Genomic DNA, 20,708 nt, shown 5'->3' with positions numbered 1-20,708 from the left:
TAAAACTGTGCGTCTCCACCAGACGGAATGACAGCATTTCAAAGGCCAATAATTTTGAAATGCTGGCATTCAGGGCCAGGGATCGCGGGTGGGTAGGGGGGTACTTCCTCTTCCTCTCAAGTGTTTGGGAGATGGAAAGCTGAACGCTTCCACGGGACATTGTGGAGATGGTTGTTGGTGACCCAGGTGGTGGTGTTGCTGACAGATCGTCTGTTTGCGGGGTGGCAGGTGCCGGTATCACTACAGATGTGGCTGGAGCGGCCGAGACTGCAGCAGAAGAGGAAGCAGGATGAGCCAGAGACGTTTCTTGGTTTTGAAGGTGTGTACTCCACTGCAGCTCGTGCTTTGCACTTAGATGCCTGATCATGCAGGTTGTGCTCAGGTTGAGAAGGTTCATGCCTCGCTTCAAGCTCTGATTGCACAGGGTGCAAACCACTCGTGTCCTGTCATCAGCACATTTTCTAAAGAACTTCCACGCTAGAGAACTCCTTTGAGCTGACTTTGGTGCGCTCGTTCCCTTGCTGCGTTGGGCAGTAGCGGGCGTAGTGTCTAGGGCACGGCCGCTCCGCTTCTGCACCCTGCTCCCTCTTCTGCTGTGCTGGTGGCTCTGTGCGACCACCGCCTCTTCCTCCAAACTACTCAGGTCACCTGCATGACGTTCATTCCATGTGGGGTCGAGGACCTCATCGTCCTCCACATCATCTTCCACCCAGTCTTCACCCCTGCCCTCCTTGTCGGTCTCCACAATGCTGAACGCCGCAGCAGTTGGCACCTGCGTTTCGTCATCATCGGAGACGTGCTGCGATGATCCTTGCATGTACTCATCTTGAGAAATAAGTGGTTGGGCATCGCTGCACTCAATCTCTTCCACTTCTGGGGCAGGGCTAGGTGGATGGCCCTGGGAAACCCTGCTGACAGAGTCCTCAAAAAGAATAAGAGACTGCTGTATGGCTTGGGGCTCAGACTGCTGGCCTGATTTGCAAGGGGGTGAGGTGAAAGACGGTTGGACATTGGCTGCAGGTGCCAACTCTGACCTTTCTGCAGTAGACTGGGTGGGAGACAATGTGAAGGAACTGGAGGCACTGTCAGCAGCAAACCAATCTACTATCGCCTCAACTTGTTCTGGCCTCATCACTTCTAGGGGCGTTTGATGCCCTACCAAATACTGATGCAGGTTCTGTCGCCTACTCACACTTGAGGAAGGTGTTTCACTTGTGCGTGTAGCTGGCACAGATCGACCATGTCCTCTCCTTGCAACAGGAGCTCTACCAGCAGCACCACGACCCAGGCCACGGCCCTTATTTGACGGTCTCCTCATATTTCTGTAATTTAAGATCTTGCCCTAGAAAGGTTTTTATTGAATAGCGGAATAGAAAATATGATCCAAAAAAAGTGTATGTATATCACACGTACACAACCACACTAGGCCCCAATTACTATTGTTTGTACCCCTAAAAGGCTAGATGAGGAGTAGGGGGAGTATGGAACAGGCAGCACCCTCAAACCTTCAGAAGTATGAGATGAACCCCAACAACTTGGAAAGGTGGATCTCTCTCACACGTACCGACACAGACTATCCCGCAATTCAATTGATCCTCAAAGGTTTTTATTGAATAGCGGAATAGGAAATATGATCAAAAAAAGTGTATGTATCTCGCACGTACACAACCACACTAGGCCCCAATTACTATTGTTTGTACCCCTAAAAGGCTAGATGAGGAGTAGGGGGGGTATGGAACAGGCAGCACCCTCAAACCTTCAGAAGTATGAGATGAACCCCAACAACTTGGAAAGGTGGATCTCTCTCACACGTACCAACACAGACTATCCCCCAATTTAACTGATCCCCAAAGGTTTTTGATTAAATAGCGGAATAGAAAATATGATCCAAAAAAAGTGTATGTATATCACACGTACACAACCACACTAGGCCCCAATTACTATTGTTTGTACCCCTAAAAGGCTAGATGAGGAGTAGGGGGAGTATGGAACAGGCAGCACCCTCAAACCTTCAGAAGTATGAGATGAACCCCAACAACTTGGAAAGGTGGATCTCTCTCACACGTACCGACACAGACTATCCCGCAATTCAATTGATCCTCAAAGGTTTTTATTGAATAGCGGAATAGGAAATATGATCAAAAAAAGTGTATGTATCTCGCACGTACACAACCACACTAGGCCCCAATTACTATTGTTTGTACCCCTAAAAGGCTAGATGAGGAGTAGGGGGAGTATGGAACAGGCAGCACCCTCAAACCTTCAGAAGTATGAGATGAACCCCAACAACTTGGAAAGGTGGATCTCTCTCACACGTACCAACACAGACTATCCCCCAATTTAACTGATCCCCAAAGGTTTTTGATTAAATAGCGGAATAGAAAATATGATCCCAAAAAAGTGTATGTATATCACACGTACACAACCACACTAGGCCCCAATTACTATTGTTTGTACCCCTAAAAGGCTAGGAGTAGGGGGAGTATGGAACAGGCAGCACCCTCAAACCTTCAGAAGTATGAGATGAACCCCAACAACTTGGAAAGGTGGATCTCTCTCACACGTACCAACACAGACTATCCCCCAATTTAACTGATCCCCAAAGGTTTTTGATTAAATAGCGGAATAGAAAATATGATCCCAAAAAAGTGTATGTATATCACACGTACACAACCACACTAGGCCCCAATTACTATTGTTTGTACCCCTAAAAGGCTAGGAGTAGGGGGAGTATGGAACAGGCAGCACCCTCAAACCTTCAGAAGTATGAGATGAACCCCAACAACTTGGAAAGGTGGATCTCTCTCACACGTACCAACACAGACTATCCCCCAATTTAACTGATCCCCAAAGGTTTTTGATTAAATAGCGGAATAGAAAATATGATCCCAAAAAAGTGTATGTATATCACACGTACACAACCACACTAGGCCCCAATTACTATTGTTTGTACCCCTAAAAGGCTAGGAGTAGGGGGAGTATGGAACAGGCAGCACCCTCAAACCTTCAGAAGTATGAGATGAACCCCAACAACTTGGAAAGGTGGATCTCTCTCACACGTACCAACACAGACTATCCCCCAATTTAACTGATCCCCAAAGGTTTTTGATTAAATAGCGGAATAGAAAATATGATCCCAAAAAAGTGTATGTATATCACACGTACACAACCACACTAGGCCCCAATTACTATTGTTTGTACCCCTAAAAGGCTAGGAGTAGGGGGAGTATGGAACAGGCAGCACCCTCAAACCTTCAGAAGTATGAGATGAACCCCAACAACTTGGAAAGGTGGATCTCTCTCACACGTACCAACACAGACTATCCCCCAATTTAACTGATCCCCAAAGGTTTTTGATTAAATAGCGGAATAGAAAATATGATCCCAAAAAAGTGTATGTATATCACACGTACACAACCACACTAGGCCCCAATTACTATTGTTTGTACCCCTAAAAGCCTAGATGAGGAGTAGGGGGGGTATGGAACAGGCAGCACCCTCAAACCTTCAGAAGTATGAGATGAACCCCAACAACTTGGAAAGGTGGATCTCTCTCACACGTACCAACACAGACTATCCCCCAATTTAACTGATCCCCAAAGGTTTTTGATTAAATAGCGGAATAGAAAATATGATCCCAAAAAAGTGTATGTATATCACACGTACACAACCACACTAGGCCCCAATTACTATTGTTTGTACCCCTAAAAGGCTAGGAGTAGGGGGAGTATGGAACAGGCAGCACCCTCAAACCTTCAGAAGTATGAGATGAACCCCAACAACTTGGAAAGGTGGATCTCTCTCACACGTACCAACACAGACTATCCCCCAATTTAACTGATCCCCAAAGGTTTTTGATTAAATAGCGGAATAGAAAATATGATCCCAAAAAAGTGTATGTATATCACACGTACACAACCACACTAGGCCCCAATTACTATTGTTTGTACCCCTAAAAGGCTAGGAGTAGGGGGAGTATGGAACAGGCAGCACCCTCAAACCTTCAGAAGTATGAGATGAACCCCAACAACTTGGAAAGGTGGATCTCTCTCACACGTACCAACACAGACTATCCCCCAATTTAACTGATCCCCAAAGGTTTTTGATTAAATAGCGGAATAGAAAATATGATCCCAAAAAAGTGTATGTATATCACACGTACACAACCACACTAGGCCCCAATTACTATTGTTTGTACCCCTAAAAGGCTAGATGAGGAGTAGGGGGAGTATGGAACAGGCAGCACCCTCAAACCTTCAGAAGTATGAGATTGTGTTCACTGTACCCCACAAAGATTGAGTTCACTGCACCCCACAATGATTGTGTTCACTGCACCCCACAAAGATTGTGTTCACTGCACCTCACAAAGATTGTGTTCACTGTACCCCCCAAAGATTGTGTTCACTGCACCCCACAAAGATTCTGTTCACTGTACCCCACAAAGATTGTGTTCACTGCACCCCAAAAAGATTGTGTTCACTGCACCCCAAAAAGGATGTTGTTCACTGCACCCCAAAAAGGATGTTGTTCACTCCACCCCAAAAAGATTGTGTTCACTGCACCCCACAAAGATTGTGTTCACTGCACCCCAAAAAGATTGTGTTCACTGCACCCCAAAAATGATTTTGTTCACTGCACCCCAAAAAGGATTTTGTTCACTGCACCCCAAAAAGGATGTTGTTCACTCCACCCCAAAAAGATTGTGTTCACTGCACCCCAAAAAGATTGTGTTCACTGCACCCCACAAAGGATTTTGTTCACTGCACCCCAAAAAGATTGTGTTCACTGCACCCCAAAAAGGATGTTGTTCACTGCACCCCAAAAAGGATTTTGTTCACTGCACCCCAAAAAGATTGTGTTCACTGCACCCCACAAAGGATTTTGTTCACTGCACCCCACAAAGATTGTGTTCACTGCACACCAAAAAGGATTGTGTTCACTGCACCCCAAAAAGATTTTGTTCACTGCACCCCAAAAAGATTGTGTTCACTGCAGCCCAAAAAGATTGTGTTCACTGCAGCCCAAAAAGATTGTGTTCACTGCAGCCCAAAAAGATTGTGTTCACTGCAGCCCAAAAAGATTGTGTTCACTGCAGCCCAAAAAGATTGTGTTCACTGCAGCTCACACACAGAAAAATGGATGTGGATCACTGACACCTGCCTATCTCCAATCCCACACCACACAGCAATATCGATTGTAGTTTGTAGAACACAGTTTCCCTAAAATTCAGCAGACTCTGTCCCTAACAGGATTGAGAAGAGATCGTAGATCAGGATTGAGTGCAGACCCCACCCCCCACACAGCAATATCGATTGTAGTTTGTAGAAGACACTGACCCTATAATTCAGCAGACTCTATCCCTAAAATGCCTACAACTCGCCCTGCCTAAACACTCCGACCTGTCCCTCAATTCTATCCGGACACAAATGGTTTTTTCCTGCCTATCTTTCCCTAATCAGCAGCCAGCACGTTGATGTGTGCTCTGTCCCTGAATCTAAGCAGCATAATGACGCCGCTGCGGCTGCCTCGAACTTATAAAGACTTGGTCACATGCTTCAGACGGCCAATCACAGCTACTGAGACATTTGCAGGCATGGCTGGGATGGCTTAAGGCACACCAGTTAAACGATTGTTGATTGGCTGTTGAAAGCCCGCCATGAAAAGAGCGCCAAAGCATGCAAAACCCGGAAATAAAACGACCGAACACGGATTTTTACCCGAACATACAGTAAAGTGTCCGTGTCCGTGTTCGGGTACAAAAAATCCAATTATTCGGTACGAACACGAATAATACAGTCCGTGTTCGCTCAACACTATACTTAAGTATTGCAAGTAGTTTATTTTAAAATTGTCTACTCAGGTACTGAAAGTAAAAGTACAAGTATTGTGTTATGTAGTTATTAAAGAAAGTAGTCAAAAGGCCAGGGCCCATCTCCCATTTTAGATCCCCCTTAGAGCAGGCCAGGGTCCCCCTCCCATTATAGATCCCCTTAGAGCAGGCCAGGGTCCCCCTCCCATTACAGATTCCCCTTAGAGTAGGCCAGGGTCCCCCTCCCATTATAGATCCCCTTAGAGCAGGCCAGGGTCCCCCTCCCATTATAGATCCCCTTAGAGCAGGCCAGGGCCCCTCTCCCATTATAGATCCCACTTAGAGCAGGCCAGGGCCCCCCTTCCATTATAGATCCCACTTAGAGCAGGCCAGGGTCCCCCTCCCATTATAGATCCCCCTTAGAGCAGGCCAGGGTCCCCCTCCCATTATAGATCCCCCTTAGAGCAGGCCAGGGCCCCTCTCCCATTATAGATCCCACTTAGAGCAGGCCAGGGCCCCCCTTCCATTATAGATCCCACTTAGAGCAGGCCAGGGTCCCCCTCCCATTATAGATCCCCCTTAGAGCAGGCCAGGGTCCCCCTCCCATTATAGATCCCCCTTAGAGCAGGCCAGGGTCCCCCTCCCATTATAGATTCCCCTTAGAGCAGACCAGGGTCCCCCTCCCATTACAGATTCCCCTTAGAGTAGGCCAGGGTCCACCTCCCATTATAGACCACCCTTAGAGCAGGCCATGGTCCCCCTCCCATTATAGATCCCCCTTAGAGTAGGCCAGGGTCCCCCTCCCATTATAGATCCCCTTAGAGCAGGCCAGGGTCCCCCTCCCATTATAGATCCCCCTTAGAGCAGGTCAGGGCCCCCCTCCCATTATAGATCCCACTTAGAGCAGGCCAGGGTCCCCCTCCCATTATAGATCCCCCTTAGAGCAGGCCAGGGCCCCCCTCCCATTATAGACTCCCCCTTAGAGCAGGCCAGGGTCCCCCTCCCATTATAGATTTGCCTTAGAGCAGACCAGGGTCCCCCTCCCATTACAGATTCCCCTTAGAGTAGGCCAGGGTTCCCCTCCCATTATAGACCACCCTTAGAGCAGGCCATGGTCCCCCTCCCATTATAGATCCCCCTTAGAGTAGGCCAGGGTCCCCCTCCCATTATAGATCCACTTAGAGCAGGCCAGGGTCCCCCTCCCATTATAGATCCCCCTTAGAGCAGGCCAGGGTCCCCCTCCCTTTATAGATCCCCCTTAGAGTAGGCCAGGGTCCCCCTCCCATTATAGATCCCCTTAGAGCAGGCCAGGATCCCCCTCCCATTATAGATCCCCCCTAGAGCCCCTAGAGCAGGCCAGGGTCCCCCTCCCATTATAGATCCCCCTTAGAGCAGGCCAGGGCCCCCCTCCCATTATAGATCCCACTTAGAGCCGGCCAGGGTCCCCCTCCCATTATAGATCCCCCTTAGAGCAGGCCAGGGTCCCCCTCCCATTATAGACCCCCCCTTAGAGCAGGCCAGGGTCCCCCTCCCATTATAGATTCCCCTTAGAGCAGACCAGGGTCCCCCTCCCATTACAGATTCCCCTTAGAGTAGGCCAGGGTCCCCCTCCCATTATAGACCACCCTTAGAGCAGGCCATGGTCCCCCTCCCATTATAGATCCCCCTTAGAGTAGGCCAGGGTCCCCCTCCCATTATAGATCCCCTTAGAGCAGGCCAGGGTCCCCCTCCCATTATAGATCCCCCTTAGAGCAGGCCAGGGTCCCCCTCCCTTTATAGATCCCCCTTAGAGTAGGCCAGGGTCCCCCTCCCATTATAGATCCCCTTAGAGCAGGCCAGGATCCCCCTCCCATTATAGATCCCCCTAGAGCAGGCCAGGGTCCCCCTCCCATTATAGATCCCCCTTAGAGCAGGCCAGGGCCCCCCTCCCATTATAGATCCCACTTAGAGCCGGCCAGGGTCCCCCTCCCATTATAGATCCCCCTTAGAGCAGGCCAGGGTCCCCCTCCCTTTATAGATCCCCCTTAGAGTAGGCCAGGGTCCCCCTCCCATTATAGATCCCCTTAGAGCAGGCCAGGATCCCCCTCCCATTATAGATCCCCCCTAGAGCAGGCCAGGGTCCCCCTCCCATTATAGATCCCCCTTAGAGCAGGCCAGGGCCCCCATCCCATTATAGATCCCTCTTAGAGCAGGCCAGGGTCCCCCTCCCATTATAGATCCCCCTTAGAGCAGGCCAGGGTCCCCCTCCCATTATAGATCCCCTTTAGAGCAGGCCAGGGTCCCCTCCCATTATAGATTCCCCTTAGAGCAGACCAGGGTCCCCCTCCCATTATAGATCCCCCTTAGAGCAGGCCAGGGTCCCCCTCCCATTATAGATCCCCTTAGAGCAGGCCAGGGTCCCCCTCCCATTATAGATTCCCCTTAGAGCAGACCAGGGTCCCCCTCCCATTATAGATCCCCCTTAGAGCAGGCCAGGGTCCCCCTCCCATTATAGATCCCCCTTAGAGCAGGCCAGGGTCCCCCTCCCATTATAGATCCCACTTCGAGCAGGCCAGGGTCCCCCTTCCATTATAGATCCCCATTAGAGCAGGCCAGGGTCCCCCTCCCATTATAGATCCCCCTTAGAGCAGGCCAGGGTCCCCCTCCCATTATAGATTCCCCTTAGAGCAGGCCAGGGTCCCCCTCCCATTATAGATCCCCCTTCGAGTAGGGCAGGCCAGGGCAGGTCCCTCCCCCCATTGAATAGATCTGATCCCCTTAGTGAGTGACTTGACTTCAAGACAGTTCTTACTTCTCCTGCCTTAGGCTGTCTCGAGTCCTCCAGCCTCTCTCTCCACAGTCCCCAGTCCCCCCTGCTGAAAGAAGAATATATTCCTACCTCCATCCAGTTCTCCCACGCTGGGCGGCCGCGCTGCACAGTGCCCAGAGACAGTCTAGTAGTCTAGACTCTAGTAACTCACAGTCCCTCCCCCAGCCAGGGCCCAGAGAGATCACTCCGCAGGCAGGTGTCTCTCATCTCTCACCACCACCACTTCACTTGAGAGCCGAGCGGGAGGCGGGACTCGGGCCGAGCCGAGGGAGGGCAGAGGCGGCGAGGCTCTGCCCCTGAGCCATCGCATCGGGTCGGGGATTGGTCGTGACTTGTGAGTCTCAGAGACAGTGAGACTCGAGTAAAAAAAGTCAGCGGCGGTATGTGTTTGGAATGGAATGATGCAGTACATAGTAACGATGCAGCACATTAAAAAAAATATCGGAGTAATAGTATTAAACTCATCGAAATTATGTACTGAAGTAAAAGTGGAAGTAGGAGAAAAAAAGTATACTCCAGGAAAGTACAGATACCGCCTTTTAGTACTTAAGTACAGTAGTGAAGTAGTTCGTATACATCTCTGTACTGCATACACATTAAACTAAAATTGGTCGTCTGGAGACGGACGTTAAAAATTTTGGTGTTTGTCGTTCGGTTTGTTTTTTGTTGAAAATGTCGGCATCGGCAGCTGAAAGTTGTGTACACACTAGCCGTAAATCGTGCGATTTTACCTCGGACAGGAATTTTCGGCAGATTTTGTACCCCACTTTACTCCCTTGTGGGGTTTTCTTTGTCAGACTGCTTTCCATCCAAATTTCAGACAGGGTGTGGTGGGCTGCGGACACTGTTTTGTTGGATTTGTTGATTATGAATACAATCACTAAAGTGCGAATGAACGAAGGGTGCGAGCCCGAAGTAACGAATGCCGTATATAAACGAATGGAACGGAACGAATACGAATGCAGTCAAAGTTACGAATTATCCGAAGTAATGAATGGCGCAACTAAACGAATGGAACGGAACGAATATGAATGCAGTCAAAGTTACGAATTATCCGAAGTAATGAATGGCGCATCTAAACAAATGGAACAAAACAAATACGAATGTATTCGAAGTTACGAATTATCCGAAATAACGAATGGCACATCAAAATGAATAGAACGAATATTAAATGCCTCCGAAGTTACTTATGATCCGAATGAACAAATGCCGATCATAATGAATGATCCGATAAACAAACAAAAAGAAAAAAGGAATGAAACGAAAATTAAACTAAACAAATTTTTTCGGTAGTGCACATCTGCTTACCTTTTTTCCTTAACCACTTGCCGACCAGTCACTGGGACTGTACTGCGGCAAAGTGGTTTGATTCCGTCCAGCGACGTAGACCTACGTCGCTGGACTCCTCCCCCTGTAGGCGGCGCACACGCGCCGCCGGAGGCGCGCTCCCGCTGTTTTCAGTCACAGCGGGAGTCGGGCCAGGGGAGGAGCGGCGGCGATCGCCGCTGCTCTTCCCCGATCGATGGGGAATCGAGTTTGGAGATCCGCCCGCTTGTGTAAACAGAGCGGGCGGATCTCCCAAGTGACAAACAGTGACAGATTGCAGGGCTCAGCATAGCTGAACCTGCAATCTGTCCCTGTGTCACTCAGTCACCTCCCCCCACACACGTCAGTAAGCACCAGGCATACATTAACCCCTCCCTCTCCATTAAAATTAACCCCTTCCCTGCCAGTGTCATTTTTACAGTAACAGTGCATATTTATAGCACTGATTACTGTAGTAATGTCACTGGTACCCCCAAAAGTGTCAAAAATGTCAGTCAAGGGTCCGATCTGTCCGCCGGAATGTCACAGTCCCGCAAAAAAAAAACGCAGATTGCCGCCATTACTCGTTAAAAAAAAAACACCAAAAATTACAAAAATCTTTCCCTTAGTTAGTAAACGCAATAACTTTTGCGCAAACCAATAAAAATATGCTTATTGTGATTTTTTTTTATCAAACATAGGTAGCAGAAAACAAATTGGCCAAAAATTTAAAAAAAATTGATTTTTACATTTTTTGGGGGGAATTTCATATAAAAATTTGTTAAAAATATTGTTATTTTTTCAAAATAAACGCTATTTTTTTGTTTATAGCGCAAAAAGTAAAAATCGCACAGGTGATCAAATACCACCAAAAGAAAGCTCTATTTGTGGGGAAAAAAGAACGTCCGCGCAATTGTCAGTTAAAGTCGCACAGCGCCGAATCGCAAAAAGTGGCCTGGACGTAAGACAGCAAAATCCTCCGGTGGTAAAGTTGTTAAAATTGTGTTTTATTAGGGCAACACACCCCGAACAAATGTACACAATCAAGAACAAGCTTTGAAAGCGAATCCAGAGTCCCTTGTATAAATAGGGACAAAATGAAAAAAGAAATGACAGAGCGCCCTGATGTGAAGTATGCAATCTCTTGGTTGCTAAAAATAAAAAACGTGATTGATACAAACATAAAAAAATCAATGGGCATATCATAATGATCAGCAAACCAGGCCAATAGGAAGGATGGACCATCAACGGCCACCACCAACCAACCCAGTCAGTACGTATAGAGGCAAATTCACTCAATATTATTTCATTAAAGCCACCGATTTCTGAATCTAATGATGAGCCTCTAAATGTAATTAGCTGATTAGGCAAAGTTCTTTAAATTAAAAGAAAAAAAAAAAAAAAAAAAAGAACAAAACAATTAAAAAAAATCAAATCATTTATTAAAAAACGCAGAGGTAGCATTGACTTTTCAATGAGAAGTGTGTTTTTAATAGGAAATTTGTTTAAAGGAAGTTGAACTTTAAAAAAAAAAAAAAGTTGAATTAAAATGCCAAAACTATCCCACTAAAATGCAGGAATTAAGCTTTGTTTTATACATCATTTTTACGTCCTCCTTCCAGAGGTCACCGAATTTCTTTTTCCATTCCAAAAAAGTTATTAAAGTTTGTCCAATATCGAGTAACGCTGTGAAAGAGATTAAGACATCCCTGGGAAAAAAATAACTCGGAGATTGTACAGTTTATGGAATATATATATATATATATATATATATATACAAACACACTATATTGTCAAAAGTATTGGGACGCCTGCCTTTACACACACACATAAACTTTAATGGCATCCCAGTCTTAAGCTGGCCATACATTATTCAATTTTCCTATTCAAATTCCTTCAGAATTACCTTCAACTATGTAGTGCAAGGGCCTGCCTGGTTGCATACAAATTGAAAGTGTTTAGGTTTGACCTCCTATTATACAGTTTTGGTAAATCTAAAGGAAAATTGAACAAGAAAATTGTAAAATGTATGGCCAGCTTCAGTCTGTAGGGTTCAATATTGAGTTGGCCCACCCTTTGCAGCTATAACAGCTTCAACTCTTCTGGAAAGGCTGTCCACAAGGTTTAGGAGTGTGTCTATGGGAATGTTTGACCATTCTTCCAGAAGCGCATTTGTGAGGTCAGGTACTGATGTTGGAGAAGAAGGCCTGGCTTGCAATCTCTGCTCTAATTCATCCCAAAGGTGTTCTAAAAAATTTGGATGATGGCTGCAGCTAAAGACATTTAGTAAAAGCCATCCTGCCAACTTATTAGCTGCTGGATGGCTTTTACAGGTGACAGTAGGGGTCGCCTCCCAAAGGTGCCTCTCCGGGCTCCACTGTATTGCCGGCTTACCATTGAGCTAGTTGAAGACTGGAAGGTCTTCAATGAACTCTATGGTATAGTATAGTGATCGACCTATATTGGTTTTTCGTTGCCGATACCGATATTTTGGCCAATGCATATCGGTATCGGCCGATATGCGCCGATATTTTCGTACATTTAATTTTTTATTTTTTTTTGACAGGTACTCTTGTGGAGGGATCTGGGGAAACCCCTCCTCTGCACATAAAATCATTCAAAACGCCAAGTTTGGCTATTTTGAATGCTGTAATTTTTTTTTATTTGGTGCAGAGTACCCGGAAGGGATGTCATGACATCACTTCCGGGTTTTTGCATGGAGACCCGATCAGAGCCGAATGCGGCTTCATTCGGGTCTTCAGCAGCTGGTTGCCCGGGTCTCCCGGTGGGACAAGAGACCCCGGCAAGCCACGGAAGGCAGTGGGGAGGGGGAAGGCATCAGTTGCCATTACAAGACAGCCGACCGTTGGCTATGGACGCCGGTACCGGGGTGATTCCTCTAGCTGCAGGCATCACTCCAGTACAAGCACTTTCCCGAAATATAGGCAATATCAGTAACCTCAGGGGCCGATTCCGATATATATCGGGGAAAGTGCAGAACGGCCCTCGATATATCGGCTTTGCTGATAATCGGTCAATCTCTAGTATAGTAAACCGGAAGCAACAAGCATTTTCATTACTTCCGGTTTCCCCAAATGTGAACAGCACCATTTTTAACCACTTTACCGCTGAGTACCGTAGTACTACTGCGGCAAAGTGGCTCTTGTAGGTCTGACGACGTAGACCTACGTCACCAGACTCCTCCCCTGTAGGCGGCGCTCGCGCGCTACCGGAGGCGCGCTCCCGCTGTGTTCAGTCACAGCGGGAGTCGGGCCAGGGGAGGTGCGGCGGCGATCGCCGCTGCTCTGCCCCGATCGTCGGGGAATCCAGTTTGGAGATCCGCCCGCCTGTGTAAACAGAGCGGGCGGATCTCCTCAGTGACAGGGAGTGACAGATCGGACTGTTCAGCATAGCTGAACATGCGATCTGTCCCTGTCTCACACAGTCACCTCCCCCCCCCACACGTTAGTAAGCACCAGGCATACATTAACCCCTCCCTCTCCAATAAAATTAACCCCTTCCCTGCCGTGTCATTTTTACAGTAACAGTGCATATTTATAGCACTGATTACTGCAGTAATGTCACTGGTACCCCCAAAAGTGTCAAAAATGTCAGTCAGGGGTCCGATCTGTCCACCGCAATGTCGCAGTCCCGCAAAAAAAATTGCAGATCGCCGCCATTACTCGTTAAAAAAAAAACACCAAAAATGACATAAATCTTTCCCTTTGTTAGTAAACGCAATAACTTTTGCGCAAACCAATCAAAATACGCCTATTGTGATTTTTTTTACCAAACATGGGTAGCAGAAAACAAATTGGCCAAAAATTTAAAAAAAAAATGTTTTTTACATCTTTTTTGGGGGGAATTTCATATAAAAAAATGTTAAAAATATTGTTATTTTTTCAAAATAAACGCTCTTTTTTTGTTTACAGCGCAAAAAGTAAAAATCGCACAGGTGATCAAATACCACCAAAAGAAAGCTCTGTTTGTGGGAAAAAAAGGACGTAAATTTTGTTTGGGTACGGCGTCGCATGACCGCGCAATTGTCAGTTAAAGTCGCACAGCGCCGAATCGCAAAAAGTGGCCCAGACGTAAGACAGCAAAATGCTCCGGTGGTAAAGTGGTTAAATATTGAAAGCATCTAATCACACCGATCTTGTTGTGATCAGATGCTTTTAGGGGCAGAGGAGACTGTCTGTCTATGTATCTATCTGTCTGTCTGTCTGTCTATCTCTCTATCTGCCTGACTGCCTGTCTGTCTGTCTGTCTGTCTGTCTATCTATCTATCTATCTATCTATCTATCTATCTATCTATCTATCTATCTATCTATCTATCTATCTATCTATCTATCTATATTTTTAGAAGCAGTGAAAATTAATAATTCATTTAGATACTTTTTTTTTTTTTTTATTTAAACCTATAGGCAAATTTCAAAAGAGGGAAAAAAAGAAGATAGGCCCTTATTTTTTTTCATGTGAGTTAAGAGCCCTTATTAATCCCATCATCCTGGCTGGGTCGTGGATGAAACGCTCACATCGCCTGCCAAGCTCCTCCCCCACTTTCTTTTCCTCCTTTATGTTATTACATTGCACCATCCAGTTCCCACAACCTAGACAGCTTGTCAGAGCAGCTTAAATAAAACAGGCTACGCGCAAGTAGGAAATGCCATTCAGTCCCCAATGATCCCCTAATACATTATGTTGAAATGATAATTGGTACCGAAGAAGGAAAACCGCTTTTCAGTCACCAAACTGTATTATCTGCGGTGATGCAAAATGAACAGATACATTAAAAAAAAAAAAAAAGTATATATATACTTCCCATCTGCTGAGTTCTGCAGTCTGCAATTCTTTTCAGCTGACATAATCCACATTGATTCGTTCAGCAGATAAAATTTAGACCCCTTCTGCCCTTTATGGGCGCAACATAATACGACTCTTTATTCAGTAACAATGTAGCATAATGGGATCAGAATGTACAAAATGACTGTACTTAAATTACTGTGACACACAAGGTCCCAACACAAATTGTGGTTTAAAGAGAGAGAGAAAAAAAAAAATCTTTATTAAAATGTTCCTTTGCTAACAAGGTCAAAGCGGCAGCTAGTTTTTTATTTTTTTATTTTTTTAATTAAAGAACAAAACACGGTGTCATATAAAACATGATACTGTAAAGAAAATATTGCAGATGTTTTTTTTTTTTTAAGCAATATTCTTGCTCAGCATAGAGGTTGTTGATTTGTCATTGTCATCTATTAAGTTGTCAAACCAACTCAATTTTTCATTAACTCAAAATTCTGAGACCAAAACCAATGAATTTTGTCAATGCATTTTAGAAGTTATAAACAAAATATAGGTTGCACTAAACTTGAAATCAAAACATTATTTTAGCAAAAAATACAAACAAGATGCAACAAAAAGCAACAAAAAAGAAACAGATGTAGTGATGCAAACAGACACCAAAAATTGTGATAAAAAAAAAAAGTGAAAGTCCAGACCAGGAGGTGATAAGGTATAAGTCCGACCATAAAATATTCAAATTCGGGTTGAACCATGCAAAGGTGTATGCCACCACCAATAAAACGTGTCTGCCAACACTCAGGTGACCTGCTTACCAGAAAGAAGAGACCACATGGGCCAACAACGCTGGAAATATGCTATGATATGCTGTGATGTCAATTGCAAAAAGGGACCTCTCCTTGTATTTCTCCAAGCAGTAGACAGTTTGTCACAGGTTACTCCCCAAAAGATATAATAGGAGATACGCCATAGTGTAATAACGTATGAGAGTTTATTGATAAAAGGAGTTAAATTGCACTTACAAGACAGTAGTAATCATGAGTCAAAAGATAAGATGGCCGGCTACAAACACAGCCCCTGTCCTTCTGAGATTTCTATCACGCGGTGACATCAGCACGTCGCGGACCAAATGTGTTTAGTCACAGATGACGTCGTCCTGGGGCACTATGAGACATTTACCCTCTCTCTTTGTTCTGCTGACCACTGTCACCAGAACTGAAGGTGAGGGAAAATTTACAATTTTGGGTTGTCAGCAGAACAAGAATTGAGGATGAATCTTTCAATGGGGACATTTTTCCTAGTGAAAACCAAGAGGATTCCATTTATTTAGACTAGAAGAGGCTCATGAGGCATGACTGGAGAGAAAAAAGTTCAACATGCACAAAAAAAGTTAAGATTTTTAGACATGGTCTATACATCCAGAAATAAAGGCAGTTAAAGTGAACATATATTGACCCTTACTATAGCTTAGTCAAGCTCCCTGGTTCCTTCTGTAATAATCTTCTGAAGGTCTACTGAAGCTTTTTGTCAAGAGGAGCACTGTCTTTGAATTTAGGATAAATCACAGAGGTCTGTCCACCAGTGGTAGCCCTCTGAGATCCATCAAGTCTCCTTTATTTTCCTTTCTCTGGCATGGCTTGACAAAGAGATAACATTTGGTGAAAGCTGCAAGTCAGCATGATCTATACATCCAGAAATGAAGGCAGGTAAATTCAAATGCAAATGTTGACCTTTGCTGTCATAATCTGGCTTGGTCAAGCTCCCTGGTTCCTTCTATGATTTTCTGAAGGCCTACTGAAGGTCCTTGTCAAGAGAAGTGTAACGGCTACCCAGGTGGTGAGAGGGTATCAGCCGTTGGAGACGTCCTTTTTCCCGGCAAGTCCCTGTGTAGTAATGGAGTAGTATAATCCCAACCATAAGATCCAAGAGGAGAGTCAGGTTCAGCTGTTGAACGACCAGGTAATAATGCAGTAAAATCCCCCTCCAGGAACGAGACATGACTACGTTTTGAAGGGCCAAGAAAAACTGTTTATTGAAACAAGAATACAGGCTTTTATACACCTGGGGAGTATATCAGACACTACTTAAACAATGGCACCCAGACACATAGGTAAGGTCATTACCACAATAAACAAAAGCTGTCTCAGCCCAAATCAACATAATGTAGACAAAAGCTCATAGTTTATCAGCAGACATTCCGTCTCTAGGCTGGCCATACCTTGACTTCATGGAATGTCCATATAAGGAGTCATTTCCTGGGGCTCACAGTGCAAAGAGAGACATGATAGCAGGGAGTGTAAATAACCGAATGGTTGCTGGGAAATCCTTCACATACATGAACCAGGTAAGCACAACTATTCTCTGTCAAAGGTAAGGTTCTGTTACAATGAGCATTGTCTATGAATTTTGGATAAATCTCACAGAGGTCTGTTCACCAGTGGTAGCTCTCTAAGATTTATAAATGGTATAACCACACAAGTCTCCTTTCATTTCCTCCCTCTGGCATGTTATGACGAAGAGGTAACTTTGGTGAAAATAGTAGGTCAACTTGACCTTTACATCCACAAATAAAGGCAGGTAAAATTAAATGCAAAAGTCGTGATAATCTTGCTTGGTCCAGTTTCCTGGTTCCCAATACCTTGTGTGGTGTAATGAGGCTTCCCATTACATAAACGACCGATAAGGAGGCTCATGAGGCTCGAATAGATAGGAACTAACAGAAAAATGTGAAATTTGTGTATAACTTTAGTCTTCTATAACTCAGGATCTACTGAATGTTTTGACATGTGGTTTTCCCTGAAGGTCTTCCAAAGGTCTACTTAAAGTGATTGTAAACAATCAACTTGTAAAACAACCCATTCAGTTTCAAATGGAAATGAAAGGCAAAACATTTGTGAGTAGATATAAAAAAAACATTATAAATACCTTTTTTTCCCTTTTTTTAAGTAATCACTTTCTCTCTGTTCTCAGCTGCATAAGAGGTGGTGGTGGGGGAGAAGCAGCAGCACACTGAGCTTCCCAGTAATCAGAAACGTGTCAGGAAAAGTCTGATCATTGGAGGAGAGTATACTGAGTTCCCAACATAGTTAGAGAACTGACCAGAGTTTGTTCTCCTGCTTAGCGTGGTCAGTTTTTAATAGAAAAGCAAGGGGACTAGCAGGAACACCAGGGATTTCACATGAAAGAGAAAAGGATACTTTCTCATACAAGTACATGGTACAGCAGGCACATATCAGGAATATGAAGTGTTAGGGTAACAAATGCTTTACGGTCTTTATCAAGAGGAGCAATATGAAGTTTGGATAAATCACAGACAGACCTGTCCACCTATGATAGCTCTTTGAGATTCATAAATGCTGCAATTACACAGATCTACAGATCTCCTTCGCTTTCCTCCCTATGGCATCTTATGACAAAGATGTAACTTTGCAATGATTAAGGACTAGTGTGTCCATAGAAAGAACAGAAGGCCTGGTCATCCAGAGAAAAATGGGTAAGTTGGGGCCTCACCGTATAGGGTCCACCACCACACCCCAGGGTGACCAAGGGTCAGAAGATAGAATGAGACAGAAAACAGATATGGAAACAAAAGAAGAGGGCTAGTGGGACTTTCACGGTACTATACAACTACTATAACTCCATTGTATATAAAAATTTGAAAACATTTTTAGTAGTATAGTTAAAATAATATTTCCACAAGACATAACCAACAAAAACATGTAGGTATAGGTAAGTACTATAGAATTACTTAATAGACATGCTTGAATTAGGCCTGTCTGGCTGTATCACATAGAATTTCGCAAAATTCTATGTGATACAGCCAGACAGGCCGAATTCAAGCATGTCTATTAAATGATTCTATAGTAATTACCTATTCCTGAATGTTTTTGTTGGTTATATCTTGTGGAAATATTATTTTAACTATATTAATAAAAAAAAATTTGAATTTTTATATACAATGGAGTTATAGTAGTTGTATAGTACCGTGAAAATCCCACTAGCCCTCTTCTTTTGTTTCCATATCTGTTTTCTGTCTCATTCTATTTTCTGACCCTTGGTCACCCTGGGGTGTGGTGGTGGACCCTATACGGTGGGGCACCAACTTACCCATTTTTCTCTGGATGACCAGGGCTTCTGTTCTTTCTATGGACACACTAGTCCTTAATCATTGCAATTGATTGTCGGGATGAAGGTACACTTGATAATTCCGTGTATAATCACAATCTTTCCAACTTAAAGTGGAGTTCCACCCTCATTTTATACTTACCTCCATCTTCTCGCTCCGGGTCACCTGAAAAACAAATGGCTAATCGCATTTTTTTTTTTTTTTTTTTACTTACCTCGTAGCAAAGAAAATATACTTACCTTACTTCCTTCTTCCTCCTTCCTCGGCCGCGGCCCGTCGTCACTTCCTGGCTCTGCAATGATTCCTGGGAGCTGAACGTCATCGCTCCCAGGAATCATTGCGCCTGCACCGGCCCCGACGTCAGTTCCGGGGCGCGCGCATCATCCCCTTCTAAACAGCTTCTGGGCATGCCCAGAAGCTGTGGAGGGATGACGCGCGCGCCCCGGAAGTGACGGCGGGGCCGGCGCAGGGCATCGTGGGACCGAAGAAGGCGGAAGAGGACGCAGAAGAGGACACGCTGGCTTCAAGCTGCCCACATCTGAGATGGCAGCGCTGGACAAGACTTTTTCAAGGTAAGTATTTGTCCTAACAGGTAAGTGCAACCCGGGACAGATCAGAGGCTAGCCATTGTGAAATGCACTAGCCCTGACTGTCCCGGGGGTATTTAAAAAAAAAAAAAAAATTCCAGGGTGGAACTCCGCTTTAAAAGATATAACTTTGATGAAAACTCACCAAAAGTCAACATGTTCTTCACATCTAGGAATGAAGGCAGTTGAAGTTAAATGCAAATATCAAACTTTACTGTCATAATCTAGCTCAGTCCAGATTCCTGGTTCCTGAAACCTTATGTGGTGTAATGAGGCTTCCTATTACATAAAAAGACCAATAAGAAGGCTCATGAGGCATAGTTGGATAGGAACAAAATTGACCTGCACAGAAAAAGTTGAGATTTGTAAATAACTTCAGTTTTCTATTACTCAGGATCTACTGAATGTTTTGACATGTGTTTTTTTCACCAAAGGTCTTCCAAAGGTCTACTTAAAGTGGAGTTCGACTTAAAAAAAAAAAAATACAAAAAGATACCCCCGGGACAGTCAGGGCTAGTGCATTCCACAATGGATAGCCTCTAAACTGTCCCGGGTTGCACTTACCTGCAAGAAGAAATACTTACCTTGAAAATGTCTTGTCCAGCGCTGCCATCTCAGGTGTGGGCAGCTTGAAGCCAGCGCGATCCTCTTCTGCATCCTCTTCCGTCTTCTTTGGTCCCACGATGCACTGCACCGGCCCTGCCGTCACTTCCAGTGCCGCAGCGTCATCCCTGCACAGCTTCTGGGCATGCCCAGAAGCTGTTTAGCAAGGTATGACGGCGCCTGAACCGGAACTGACGTCGGGGCCGGTGCAGGCGCATTGATTTCTGGGAGCGATGACGTTCAGCTCCCAGGAATCATTGCAAGCCAGGAAGTGACGAATCGCCGTGGCCGCCGAGGGGAGGAAGAGGGAGTAAGGTGAGTATATTATCTTCTAAACAAGGTAAGTAAAAAAAAAAAAAAAATTGCTATTATCCATTTGTTTTTCAGGTGACCCCGGGCATGAAGATGGACCGAAGTCACATTTTAGGGTGGAACTCCACTTTAAAGCGGAGTTCCGGGCTCAGAAAACATTTTTCAGTAAACATACCCCCGTGACAGTCAGGGCTAGTACATTCCACAATGGCTAGCCTCTGATCTGTCCCGGTTTGCACTTACCTGCAAGAAGAAATACTCACTTATAAAATTTCTTCCACAGCGTTGCCATCTCTCTTGTGGGCAGCTGAAGCCGGCACGATCCTCTTCCGCGTCCTCTTCTCCCAGAATGCGCCT

The sequence above is a fragment of the Pelophylax lessonae genome (genome assembly GCF_965119305.1).
Source record: "Pelophylax lessonae genome assembly, chromosome: 10".
Lineage (NCBI taxonomy): Eukaryota > Metazoa > Chordata > Amphibia > Anura > Ranidae > Pelophylax > Pelophylax lessonae.
This window is presented reverse-complemented; position numbering follows the sequence as displayed.